Here is a 13,893-nt window from a genome sequence, read left to right on the forward strand (position 1 = left end):
AAGAAAGGAGAGAAAAGAATCTCCTTCGACTGATGTTACTGCAGCTGCTAGACTGAAGACTCGATGTACAGTACTTTTGTGGTGAAACAAAAAGACAGATACAAGGAGCCGACCTCCCACTCATTGCAAATAACTCTAACATGAGCAATGTGCTAGGACCATCAATAGCAGTAACGACTGCCTTTTTTGGAGCAGCCTGGGCAGTCGGCTGGACGGGGGCACTGCTAAGCCCAGGCGCCCTGCCTGGGTCCGGCACTGCGAGCAAGCTTCACAACAGAGAAGCTTGAGTAATTTACTTATTAAAGAGATAACTGTAAAGTCTGATGCAAACAGACAGGCGTAAATCCTCACACACAAACCAAACGCTTGGCTTAGCGACCAGAGCATGCAACAAGCGATGAAATCTAGGTTATGCTACCCCATTTCCAAAGACGAATGCCCCCTTTTTGTCCTCAAAGGGGTGACATCTCCAGGTGCACACACACAAAAAAGGGCCTGCAAGGGAGAGCTCTGGTTTAGAGGGGCTCCCCAGTTACACTGAACCCACACAGGAAGTGGAGGGAAACCTCCGTGACTAGTGTCTTCGAACCTGGCCTTCCGTGCCTGCACACAGTGCAGATAAAGGGAATCGCTCCACCTCAGTGGGGTCCTAATGCATCTTACATGATTCGAAAGAACACAAATCCAATCAGTAATTGCCCCAACAGTCCCTTAGATCGCTTTTCCTACTTTGTGGTGATGATGGTGCATTTTTTTTGAGATTCAGAGAACAAGAGACGACAACATCTGTGTGGCCTCAGTTTTACTTTTAAAATCATTATTTAATTGCCACCAACCACCAAGCAGAAAGGGAAAAAAAATAATAAAGGGATCTGAAACATCAGAAAGTGGAACTTGAATTAATGAGCAAATTTTCAAAAATATATATTATGTCTCTCGCCAGCAAATGTTGTCTCGTCAACTTAAAAGGAGTCCCAAAGAATTCAAACAGTCCTTCCACAATGAGCTATTGTACGGCTCCCAGGTCTGGGTCACTCACAACTCCAGGAAGTACCTACAGGTTCCCCAAACACTCTTACTTTGTATGTTCTCACGGGCTTTCAGGACTCGTGCAAATTGTTTTCCAAGCACCATCCGGCCATAATGACCGGGTTACTAGTGATAATTACACTCGCCTGTCTATAGGTCTGTCAGCTAAAGAAATCCCCAGACGGCTATCATAATGAGCAGAAGTCGACTCGGGCACAGCTGCGCTGACCACAAGGCACTCGAAAAACAACCTTCTTCACAATAACCAGTTCTGGGCATCACTGGTTAAAAAAGACTAGTTTCCTGTTTTTCTCAAAAACTTCAGAGTGTGGGTATTGCTATTTTTTACTCCACCCACTGCTTTTCTCTTTAATTGTTGAAGATTCAGTGCTGTAAACACCTAATCATGGGCATTTTTTATATTGTAGCTGTGGGTTTAATTTTAGGTCGGATTTGCCCTTTCCAAGTGGGGGCCTCCCCTGTGCCAAAAGACTCACCAGTAGGAGGAAGAACTGGGGGCTGCCAGATGGGGCCTTGGGAGGCAGGGGCGCTGTGCCCCCTGGACAGAGATCTCAGGCTGGGCGTGAGCAACACCCAGCTGCTCCACACTCTGCCCAGGAGAGCAGGTCAATGGCACCTCCATGTTGGCTGAACCCCAGAGGTGGAGTCTGGAGGCCTTAACGTGGCCTAATGCATCAAGGGCCAGGCCTGACACAACTCACTTACTCGAAGCTATTTCTCTTCCTCACTTTGAAATGTTCATTCCTGCCCTGGCTGGCGTAGCTCAGTGGATTGAGTGCGGGCTGCGAACCAAAGGGTCGCTGGTTTGAGTCCCAGTCAGGGCACATGCCTGGGTTGCAGGCCACGGCCCCCAGCAACCGCACATTGATGTTTCTCTCTCTCTGTCTCCTTTTCTCTCTCCCTTCCCTCTCTAAAAATATATAAATAAAATCTTTTAAAAAATAGTGATTAAAAAAAAAAAGAAATGGTCATTCCTTCCTTTCAGGGGGAGTTCTAAGTATGTTCAAGACACACTATCGTAAAGGTGGCTGCTCCTCCTGCCCAGCCCCACCAGGTCCCGTTCCAATGTCACCTCCTCCCGTACCCTCTCCCCACCTAATTAATACACGCGTACACAGAGAATACGTGCTGGAAAGGATGACGGATGAATTTATCTCCCAGACGAGGGCAGAAGCTTCTCAGGGGAGGCAGTCCTGGTTTGTTCACCCCTGTAGACCTCCTGCACCTTAAACGGGTGCCTGGAAGGTAGCAGGTGATCGATCAGTAATTGTCCAGAACACATGCCGCTCCCCCCACCCCCGGCCCCCCGCCAACTGTTTTCATGGCTGCCTTTAGCTCGCCCCCTGCTTGTGCTTGCCTCTGTGGAAAACCCTCCTCTACTGTGCAGCGGTTTGTCTGCATCGACCTTTCTCACAGGCCCAGAGCTCCTGGCGGCGAAAGCGGCTGTGCACACCGCTCAGGGCCAAACTACGGAACAGGTGCTCAGCAGACATCTACTGAATGTGGTGAAATGAGTCACTTGTGACGGTCTGTCTGCCTTGGGGCCAGGGGCTATGTAGACAGTGTAGACACATAAAAAGGAGTGAAAGATAGATTTCTGTTCGTAATTTTCTTCTTTTAGCAATGCTATACAGCCTTGGACGCTACAAGAAAAGTCTGAGGTATCTCCTCAGTCAACAGCATCCACGCAAAGGCAAGGCAGTAAGACTTAATCCACGCACACTTGTCAAAACAAGGACCAGAGGAAGAATTTTTTTAGGAGGAAGTTGAAAGTAAAATGTTTATTGCTATCCTGCCAAGCAAGAAGTTGAGGTAATATCCTTTGAAAGTCATTAAAAGGGAAAGATTTTCACGAAAATCAAAATGTTGTTTTGGTTAAATTTCACAATAGGGAAAGTATAAACATTTTTTTTAACCCCCTAAGTTCTCCTTTTAAGAGAAAGGCAAAAATTCAGCAAAGGCCTCTATCCCCTTAGACCTTCTAAAGTTCTCCACCCTGTAGAAGGAATAAGAAAAACCCCGAGTCATAATGATACCTGAAAGTGCAGGGGTTGACTTCACATGAATCCCACTAATATTAAGAAGCGAGGGGATTAAAACTTACATGAACTTTGGATGGGAGGGAAATAAATTCACAGTACTTATTATATCTCAAGACTTTAAAAATTACTTATGTGTATACTTGTATTATCAAGTTCTGTAAGCTCTCCATTGCTGGCCTGTCACTTTGAGGCCTGGTAGTAAGTAGGCCTCACTCCCTAACAAAGTTTGCAACTTGTCTAAAGTAAGAAATAGACTTTTAAAAATTAGATGAATCTTCTTTAATTCCTGTATGCTTCATTTAAATACAGGAAAAAAATAAAGAAGACACAGAAGTGAAGTCATCTACCATTTCAGAGAAGATTTAAATTGATAATCAAGAAAGTTAAAAGTTAAATTTTACTTAGAGAGTATATGCATCAGATAACGACAACAACAACAACAAAAAACCCCCACAAGAGAGCCTCAAACCAAGGAGTGACACGGTAGGCAATAAAACAGCATATTCAAATGCTGGAGCACAATAACCAAGGAAAATGCTGGTTACAGTAACAAAGCCTCTTTGCTTCTGTACATTTGGTGTACATTTGGCGTACATTTGGAAGTAAACAGTGTCAGCTACATTGTATTACTAAGCAATGAAGTCTTTCCCCATTCATTGGCACATCAATTAAAATAGCCTTCCCCAGTATTAATATTCACATGATTGAGCCATAAGAAGCAATTCAGTAACAATGAGGAGCTATAACATATGAACTCTTTGTTTGAGATGAACAAACCACAGTTTCTATATATATGAAAAAAAAAATGGAATGCCATGTCCCATATAAACCAAAGATCTAATGCAACAACACTCGATGAACTATAAGCAACATCACCAGCTCAACAAAATAATTCTGTCTCTTGCAGGTATTCTTGGATAAAGTACAGTAGCACTATACATATAGTACGAATTTATAAAAGACACACACACATATTTTGCCATCAGGGGAATGCTAAAAATTGAATATTCCCCAAATTACAAGATCTGTGTTGGCTTTCTTTCCAAGCCATCAATAAATGTCCTTGGAGTTAGCCCTCTCCCTCTAAACAATTTAATGTCACTTTACATCCTAAATTATCAGTCCCACACTTTCAAACTATAAATAGATACGATTCAGTGTATGAAACTTCTGTTTAAAAGGGATTCCATTTCAAAGTAGACTCCTAAGAAAGAAATGGTAAGTAAGCAGACCAGACACTGTGGCAGCCTTAGTAGAGATTAGGATTTGGTCCACCTGCAAAAGCAGATGGCTGTTCTGGACAGCTGCAGGAAGATGGGAAAACAGCTGGGGCGCTATTGATTTCTGCAACGATGAAAAGCAGCAACAACAACAATGAAACAGCATTTAGACTTGTATAATGTTACTTGAAAACTTTTCCAGGAAATTTTAGGTTTATAAATATCAGCCAGGCAGATCTCTCTAAGACACCATTATATACCTGAATCTTTTTGCTACCCTACATTCCCTTTTCCCACTACATAAATCTGTATAAGAGAGAAGAAATGCTAATAATTGCAACATGCATTTGACTAGTGTAATTACAAAAGGAAAGAAGAACTTTATGAGATTCCAGATATAAAAGACAAGGGTCACTTTTTCCTCAATTTTTACTACTTTCTACAGTTAAAATTATTGATTAATTGATTTGATACTATAACAAATGATATCTATATATATATGGCAAAAATAGATTTGGTGTTATTTTTCTTATGAATTCTATCACAGCTCCATACATAATACACCACTAAATTTAACATTAATTTCAATAGTAGAACTCTATGTATGAATAAACTCTGAAATACAGTAGTTTGGGTTTCTTTAATACAGATTCCGAATACAAACCAAATCTTTTCTCAGCCTTGTCAATATTCCGGACATTAACGCATAACAGTGTTTTTATTTTAAAACCTCAGATCCTTCTTGAAATTATGAATTAACTTCTCTAGATTGTTAATGGCGATTAAGAGTCACTATACATAAAGTAACTTTCTAAAATACTGCTTTCTGAAGAATCAAAAAGCATACGGGATGTAATGACAAAAGATTTCTAAAGGCAAATACCAAGTTATGAATCCTCCTACCCATTTAACTGAGTTCTCAGAAGTAAAGAGGAAATAAAATAAGTTTAGAAAGTCTTTTGCCAAAGAAGTCAAATTCAATAGTAAATGTCATGCCAGATTTAAAGTAAACGAAAAACATCAAATCCAAACTGTTCACAGTACTTCACATCTACCTTCATCCGACCCCCTTTTCATGCTACACATTTCCAGGGGCCCCTCTGTATCAGACCCTGAGACAGGTGCTCGCTGGAATCTTATGGGGAGTAAGATGTGTTTTTTCCTATGGAACGCTCACAGTCAAGAACAGTTTCTCGTCCACAGGTCCCTAGAACACATTTATAAGCAAAATCTCTATTTAAATCTCACTCTTATTATTTGATCTGGCTTTTGTTCCTGTATGAAGAAATGTTTATACCGCTATAAACAAAGACTGTATTAAAAGGATATATATGTGCTAGTAATTTTCAAATTAAATGTGCATGATTTACCTTTTCCATTTCCACTGGAGAGACCACCCAGTGAGTAAGCAGTCAGCCCAGCAAAAGGGCTGTAGGGAGATCCCTTTCCTTCCTCTCCGCTACCTACACATGGAGGATTTCACTCTTGCCTCCCTCTTCCGCTCGGCCCTGCAGCCTCGTACTGGACCCTACCCTCCCTGGCTCTCTCTCCCACTCTCCAGCCTGCTGGAGCGTCAGTGGGAACCTTTCCTCCCCAGACCCTTTCAACCAAGGACTCTGGGAGTCATCTAGCAATCAAGAGTGGGAGAAACACTGCTTCCACAATAAAAAAAAAAAAAATCACAGCTTATCACTCAGAAGGCACTTCTCCAGAGAAATGTGACACACAGGTAGATAGTTCCAATAATTAATACTTCAGGTAAGCTGCAGGTCAATTCAGTTTTTGTGAGTTAGCAAAGAAAAATAAATGTTATTCAAGAAAACTGTTTTTTTTAAGTCAAAGATATCTTTAAAGTACACAGAGGGGCAAAGACACTGGAACCTTTATGCATGACACTTGCACATCCAATACTATTCTGAGCCCTAGTAACTTCTAGATGCACACATTGGCCATTACCTACCTCAGTTAAATGCTTTTTTTCTGCTCTCCATTGCCTTTTTTTTTTCCAGAATCGCCTCTTTTGGAATTATAACCTTCATTTCGATCTACATCCCCCCACCAAAATTAAATACAAGGATAAAATTCACTGCACACAATCTATCCCTCACAGGGATGCCTCCTGATCATGGCCCACAACACTGTCCTTCCTCTGAACCCCCAAAGAACAAGCTCAGCCGACTTCATTACAAACTGCAACTGCTCCTCGAAGAGCTGAAGTCCCTCTCTAGGTTATCAACTCCAGCCTCACACATTAAACATACATGTATATGTGCTAGAGTTTAGAACTGAAAACTAGACTCTCCGAAAATAGTTTCCTCCAGTAAGAGTTTCATTACAGCCTCTATGGTTTTGGGTTTTGTTGTTGTCATTTTTTATTCTCTAATAAGAAAATAACTATCTTGACAGCCACTGTTGGTTGCTTCAGGAAAACCAAATCTCCTCTGAATGATCCCTGGTATCTAACATGCTGTCGTTTTTCTCCTTCAAGATAGAATCTGGGTTGCTATCTGTAACCCATGCATTCAGATTTGGTTTTCCATTATACTTCTAATTGCTTATTCAGTTAGAATGTGGGATGGTGTGTATTAATGTTGTCGGGAGCATTGTAAGAAAACAATGAGAAAAAAACATACAAATCCTAATTTCATTAAAAATTAACCAAGAAAGACATTGGGGTTTATGCTACTAACTAGTAAGGGTCTCAAATTATTAAACTAAGAAGAGTAGACATGAAAAAAAACTTTCGAAGACTAATGTTACCATTAGTCTTCTCTTTTACTTGGCTCAAAATCCTTGCATAATTAACACGCTAATACTTAATAAATGTGTATGAACCTACCACCTCTCTTCTCTTGCAGCTTAATTAGGTGATTGACTTCAGGCATGCTATAAATTATAATGACAATTTAATTACTTCTTTAATGTGCACACTTAAAAGATTTATAAACAGGAATGGAATAGCCCAGGACATTGAAATGAGGCACACCAAACGAAGCAAAGCACCACCCAGAACAGAGGCAAAGCTGGGTGATTCCTACAAGGTCGAGTTCAACCAGGAGGGGTTCTGCATGCCTCAGTAAACCACTCCCTGCTCTAATGTGCCTTGCAATGAATTCAGGGCAACCTATACAGGTTTCTTTACAACCTTAACTGTCTTTATAAGGAAGGAGAATAGACCTCCCGTATCTTTTCAACGAGCTGTGCCTCCGAGCCGTCCCCAAAGGCCTCCTCTTGCAGCAAAAAAACACAGACTTTTGAAGTCAGACCTTGGTGCGGATCCTCCCTCTGCCATCGGTCACCTGCGACCCTGACAGAGTTAACCTCCCTGGGCTTTGATGTCTCCGTTGGTAAAGCGAAGAAAATGCTGGCTTTGCAGAGCTGGGACAGAAATTAAATTTGATAGATAGGATAGCACATACTCTGCCTCCTACGACCTCTGGAACCTCAGGCAAGTTGTTTATTCTCCTTGCGCTTCAGTTCCATGTCTCTTATAGGGAGATAAAAAACAGTAGCAGACTCAGAAGCTTGCTGGAGAACTGGCTTACTTAATACACATAAAGCACTCCTGCCTGACACACAGTAAGTACTCAGAAAATGTTAACTATTAATAAATCACTGAGCACAATCATTGACACACACTTCCTTTTTCCCAACCTCCATCCACACAGATATTTACAACAATAAACAGTTCCTGAAATTTCATCTCCGCTGTCCAGTTTTCTTTTAGAATTAGGGTGAGATCTAATGCCTTCCTTATCTCCTCGTCCTGTGTGATGTACATCCATATTGAAACGTGTATCTTTAAGTTTCTAGAGCACGGGCATTTAGTCGGGGGGATTCTCTCCGTAAGGCACTTGCAGCTTTAAGAACTTGTATATATGCCATCAGTTACTTAGCAAATATGTGGACAATCTCAAAAACCATATGTATTTTGAAGTTAGCGATAAGGAGAATTGTTGGAAGGACTAACACATAAAGCTGTGTAAAGGGTTTTCATTTTTTTATCTTTAAGGAAACTCTCTTCCCTTAGTTGATTTGACCAAATCAGGATTTCATTTTACCCCAACAGAGTGAGAGCGTAAGGAAACCCGGCCTGAAAGGACTAATTAGCCCTAACTGCTAAAAAACAATTTCCCTTTCTCTTGAACTGTCTCTATGAAACGAAGTGAAAAAGAAGATAAAAATCGAGCTACAGTTTTTTGGTGGAGACTTTTGTTTCTCTTCTCTGCTCCCAGGGTCCATGGTAAACTGGGTAATGAGGCAAGATGGACGGCAGAGAATGATGAGATCAGTGAGTTAGGAGAAATCTTAGCACAGACATACCGACTCCAGTGGTTCTAACCAGCTCTAGTAAGTGTGGCGTTAGTGTTCCTCTAATACCCCACTGGACGTGTGCCTCGGTGTCAATATTTATTTTAATCAAAACACTCTTAGTTGGAAAGCATCATTGCCTGCGTATATCAGAAACAAACATTTTACTCTTTTACCATTATGTGTGTCCATTGGCCTTTTTAAAAACTTTGTACCCTCTTAAACATTCAGATTTATGTTATCAACTTTAAACAACGGCTGCAGCCAAAACACTACACATTCATGAATAGTTCTCACTACACAGTTCAAGTAATCATATGCCCCCGACAAGTTTTGATTCACTAACAGTGGTATTTATCACTATGGCATCTGACCTACTATATAGCTGGTGGAAGATAAAACATATCTGGCGTGAACTGCCTTCTCCAAGCCAGTTGTTATCATCACAGATTGATTGCAACAGATATGCTTTTGATACACAGAATCTGAACACACTATCTCTGATTCCTCCTCCACCCACTGCTGGGACAGCTCTGGTCAGCAACAGCTGCAGCTGATACATTACTCTACTTGTTTAAGAGCATGGCATAAATAGAGAGATTAGATGACATAAAGCTGTAAATACTGGGCATAGCTCTCATAGAGTTTTCCTGAGCTAGTCAGAAAAATAAATAAGATACGTGATGAAAGAACCTGTGTGTGCCATCAGTTACCCAGAAAACACGTGGACAAGTGTGGGTTTTAGGTAATTAATACATTAATAGCAGAGGAGTAGCGTGCAAGAGCTAGGAGGCACCCTGGTGGTCTCAAGACAATAAGAATTCCAGTAGGATCCCATGTGCAGTCCTTGAAATTGAGTGCTGGCCTAAGTTTATTTTTCTGTGCGTTCTTATTTTAAAAAAATAAAATAAAAAGAATTTTTCCAGCAGTCCCAGGGTCACTCATCTGAATCACCCAACATCGCGTCTTACATGTTATCGTTTCATACCTCTAATCTGGCACACATTAGCAACAGAAAGGAAATATATGTCCATAATCTTAAAAATAGAAAGACACCACATTGCAAGACTGCTGTGTCAGTCATTTCCGTTTTCAGGAGTAACACAATGCCTAAACAATAGTTATCCTCCTGCCGAGCTCCAGTTCACTTAACCCCGCAGCCCGGCTGGTGACTGATGAAGGGTCAAGAGGGTAGCAGACTTCGGTGTACAACACTTCAATCCTTTAACGACGATGGCAAGGGGCCATGTACTACAATAACGGAACAAATACTTCCTTTTACTGTACAGTGAATTCCTCCCTCTGATTGGCTAAAGCTTCAGCCATGGTTCACGAGAATAAAAACATGTTCTATGGTTAGCAAAACACATTTTAAAGAGCCTTCACTTAATTCCTGGGCCAAGTGAAACGTGTGTCTCCTACGGTTGTTAATAACCAGGTGTATTGCTCTGTCTCCTTATGCCAAAACGTCCACTAAAAAGTCCATAAAAAGACTTCTGAAACCCATGCTCAGCAGCTTTTGCACAACTGTTTCACAGAGGCACACGCTCATCTGTGAAGGCAATTAAAGGAACACAGAATGTTCTCATGAGAGAGCATTTACTATGTGGCAAATCATATATTTCCATATGTTTGAAGTTTCAAAAAAAAAAACACTACCAAGTCATTGTGATACATTAATTCAGAATCAAGGGGACATATCTAGTTTGAAAGAAAGTAAGATAAAATATTCATCCAAATGTTGGAAATTCTGGCTAATTGGATTTGTTACAGTAACTGTTAATCAGAAAACATTTCAAACCATATTGTTGAAAAATCTAATTTTTTCATAATTGATATGTACAATGTATTGCTTCTACAGTATTTTCTCCTTCTTTGTGTGATTCTGAACGTCTATTCACAGCTTTGGGTGAGGTAGAAAATTTGAATATATATTGAAAAAATCCCACATCAGTGGTTCACAACCTGGGATATTTTGCTCTCTCAGAGATGTTTGGCAATGTCTGGAGACATTTTTCATTGTGAAGAGTGGGAACAGGGAATACTACTGACAACTACTGGGTAGCAGCCAAGAGATGCTGCTAAACACCCTAGATGCACAAGACAGCAAAGAACTGTCCAGACCCGAATGCTGACAGTGCTAAGACTCAGAAACCCTGGCCTGGATGTTACTTCAGACAAACAAGTCACTGTTACCTGCCTATCCTCTGAAAAATAAAGTGCGTGTAAACCAAAAAAAAATTGTATTATGACTAATCAAAAATTAGTGCATGAAAATAAATTTACTTATTCAACAAAAATATATTGTACCAACTATAAACAAATTTTTTATCCAGGGTAAAAAATGATTTCATCAAAATCATGCATTCTAATGTAATACAAAAATCATTTCAACCATTTATCATTAACAGGTATGAAATAATTCTTCCAGTTTCAAAATTTGTTCTCAATATATTTGTAAAATTCTAAAGCACTACACTGAATTTACTTTGATCATTTGGTTTTAATATGACAAACAGGATGAACATGATAAGGAGGAAATCGAACTTTAAAGCTGTGTTTAATCTTAGAACCAAAAAAAAAAAAAAACCCAAGTGAAATTGTATTATATAACAACCAGCATTTTAAGATGTACAATTGAACCACCATCAGAAGACCTACTTAAATCAAACTAAGGCCCACATTATATTCCTTAGTAATTTTACTTAATAATTTCAAGTTGATCAACACAGTGACCCCCAAAAAAGGCATGGGTTAAAAGGGTATTCATACTACTAATTTGTACCACATGTGTTCAACCACTGAGTAAGTGTTCATTACCATCCCTTCTGGCACAAAGGAAAGACGGAAAGTTTCTCCTACAGAACGCTGGTCTGAAATGGCCCTTTGGAGCGATGAAACACAATCGTCACTCGAGGCCAGGAAGAGAATGGGGACGCTTAACACCTTCCCGCCACACAGGCAGCCCTAAGCAGCTGCGGGTCAGTGCTCTTGGTGTCCCCGAAGGAGATCCCCGGATCCTCACAAATACCACCCTCACCCTCTGCTCCTTTGGGGTTCAGTGCCAAGGTTAATATACAAGTGAGCATGTTTCATGAGCAGAGAGAAAGACCAGAAAGGAAATGACCACCCAAGCCCAGGATACCTGCTTCTCTGACCTCACTGCACTACTCATGGACTGCTGTCTGCAAGACAGTCTCTGAGCTCCTCCAAGACACGGTCCCCAGACCTGTAAAATAGACATTGTGGGGGCTCAGTGAAATAAATGTACGTAAAAGGCCTTTGCAACCTGCCAACCACCACAAAGCATGTGGGTTTTGCTTCTGTGATGGGTTACCAAGGCACTGCACCTTCTCTCTCAGCTTCCCCACACACCCTTCTGCTCTCTCGCCCCTCCTCCGTCTCTCTTCCTCAGGAGATGTATCATCAAACTCAACCAAATCCCATCAGATGGGACCTACGACAGCATTCTGTCACTTCAACATAAGATTTTATTTCTTCTTTTAAGCCATACTGAGTACAAACTGCTTTAGATGCATTATTCTATTTGAGCTTTGTAACAACCCTACCATGTAACAAAACTGCCCCTGTTTTACAGTTTAGAAAACTGAGGCACTATGAGATGAAACATTTGTCCAATTTTTGCCCGGCTCGAAATGAAGGAACCAGGACAAGGAGCAGGATAATAGGATTCCAGAGTGCACTTTTTACCAAGAACAGCCTCTCATTTTAAAACTGGAGTTATTTTATAAAGCCAAATATCAGTTTATGTGCCGTGAGCCTTATGCCATGCAGACAGCCAAACAATGCACAATTCCATCCATATATAAACATACAGAATGTTTGCCACTCATAAACCCCCCTAACACTCCCTTTGCCTGACAATCTGGGTAAAGACCTCAGTAACAGGACTGGTAAAATCAACATTTTGTTTAAGACAGGGTCTTTTCAGTGTGCTCAATTTCCTTCAGCTGAAGAAGAAAGTGGCTTCTCCACTGAAATAGCCACAATCATCTCTGACATCTCAGAAGTAACTACCAGTTTCTTGGGTGGAATAATGCAAAGCAGTGAATATGTGAAAACAATAACAATGATAATAATAGTGCATGCGTATTTATAATGCCTTCCAGCTTACAGAATATTTTCATATACATATTTCATTAGATTTGGACCACCCAGCCGTGAAGAGAGGAGATGTTCAGGCAGCATTAGAAGGAAAAAGGCAGCCCTGGCTGGCGTAGCTCAGTGGATTGAGCGCGGGCTGGGAACCAAAGTGTCGCAGGTTTGATTCCCAGCCAGGGTACATGCCTGGGTTGCAGGCCATAACCCCCAGCAACCGCACATTGATGTGTCTCTCTCTCTCTCTCTCTTTCTCTCTCTCTCTCTCCCCCCCTCCCTTCCCTCCCTAAAAATTAATAAACAAAATCTTTTAAAAAAAAGAAGAAGGAAAAAGGCAAGCCAAGTGTCAGAATAACCAAGCAGAAAAGTAGTGACTTCAATTCCCAAAGTTCTGGTTTATGGCTGAAAATTCAACTTTGGAGTTTCTGAGGGGCCAGAAAAGAACATATATCTTGTGACTCCAAAATAATTCGGAAAATTCTTATTTTCTTTTTAAGGAAGATAAAATGAATCAAAAACTTTATGAACACAATCTTATATCTGCAATTTAATATTACAAATGAAATCCTAAAAGTACAAAGTTTTCCTTTTGAACTATACTATGTAAATAGATTCAGAAATTGAAATCACAGAAATTCGTATTTATACCAGTACAGTGGAAATGTTTGTATTAGCACCCTATTTGGCCCCCATCCATTTTCCTCTCTTAGCTCCCCAATTACTACTACCCTTTGAAGGCAACTACAAATGACTTTCCTTTGCTGGTTTCCCCTTCCCCCGGCCCCTGGACCCCTGTCTACCATAGGACTTTGTATACTGTGGAGACTCAACAAAGGCATGGATTGACTAACTAATGGAAATTAGGCTGTTAGTCCACCACTATAAAAACCAATGGTCTTAAAAATATATATTGTTGAAAACACAGAGACAAGCAACCCTCAACCCAGCTGAAAAGCAACTGTAAGCAACAGTGAACTCAGATTTAATGGTACTGCAACAAAAATGTTCCTTTTGAAAGTGACAGCTCCCAGTCACTCAGGCCCCGAGTAACACGCGGGGAGCGTTCCTCTAAAGCGACTGTGGTATCTTCTGAATCACTGCCATTACCCGAGAAAACCCCAGGAAGTGGTTTGATCGAGGAGTTGGACCCG

General features: G+C 40.8%; 1 protein-coding gene across 4 annotated transcripts in view; it reads right to left on the minus strand.

Annotated features, from left to right (window-relative positions):
* HIVEP2 (HIVEP zinc finger 2) overlaps nt 1-13,893 on the minus strand; it is a 183,727-nt gene that overhangs the window by 101,841 nt on the left and 67,993 nt on the right. Inside the window, exon 1 of one of the 4 annotated variants that reach the window (XM_036024797.1) lies at nt 11,782-12,842. The exons of 2 other annotated variants lie outside the window; for them this stretch is intronic. The gene's annotated coding sequence lies outside the window, so the exon portion shown is untranslated. Of the gene's footprint in view, nt 1-11,768; nt 12,843-13,893 lie in introns of those variants that run through there. One more of the 4 variants, XM_036024795.1, reaches the window with a different exon arrangement.

Source organism: Phyllostomus discolor, chromosome 4, assembly GCF_004126475.2.
Source record: "Phyllostomus discolor isolate MPI-MPIP mPhyDis1 chromosome 4, mPhyDis1.pri.v3, whole genome shotgun sequence".
Classification (NCBI taxonomy): Eukaryota; Metazoa; Chordata; class Mammalia; order Chiroptera; family Phyllostomidae; genus Phyllostomus; species Phyllostomus discolor.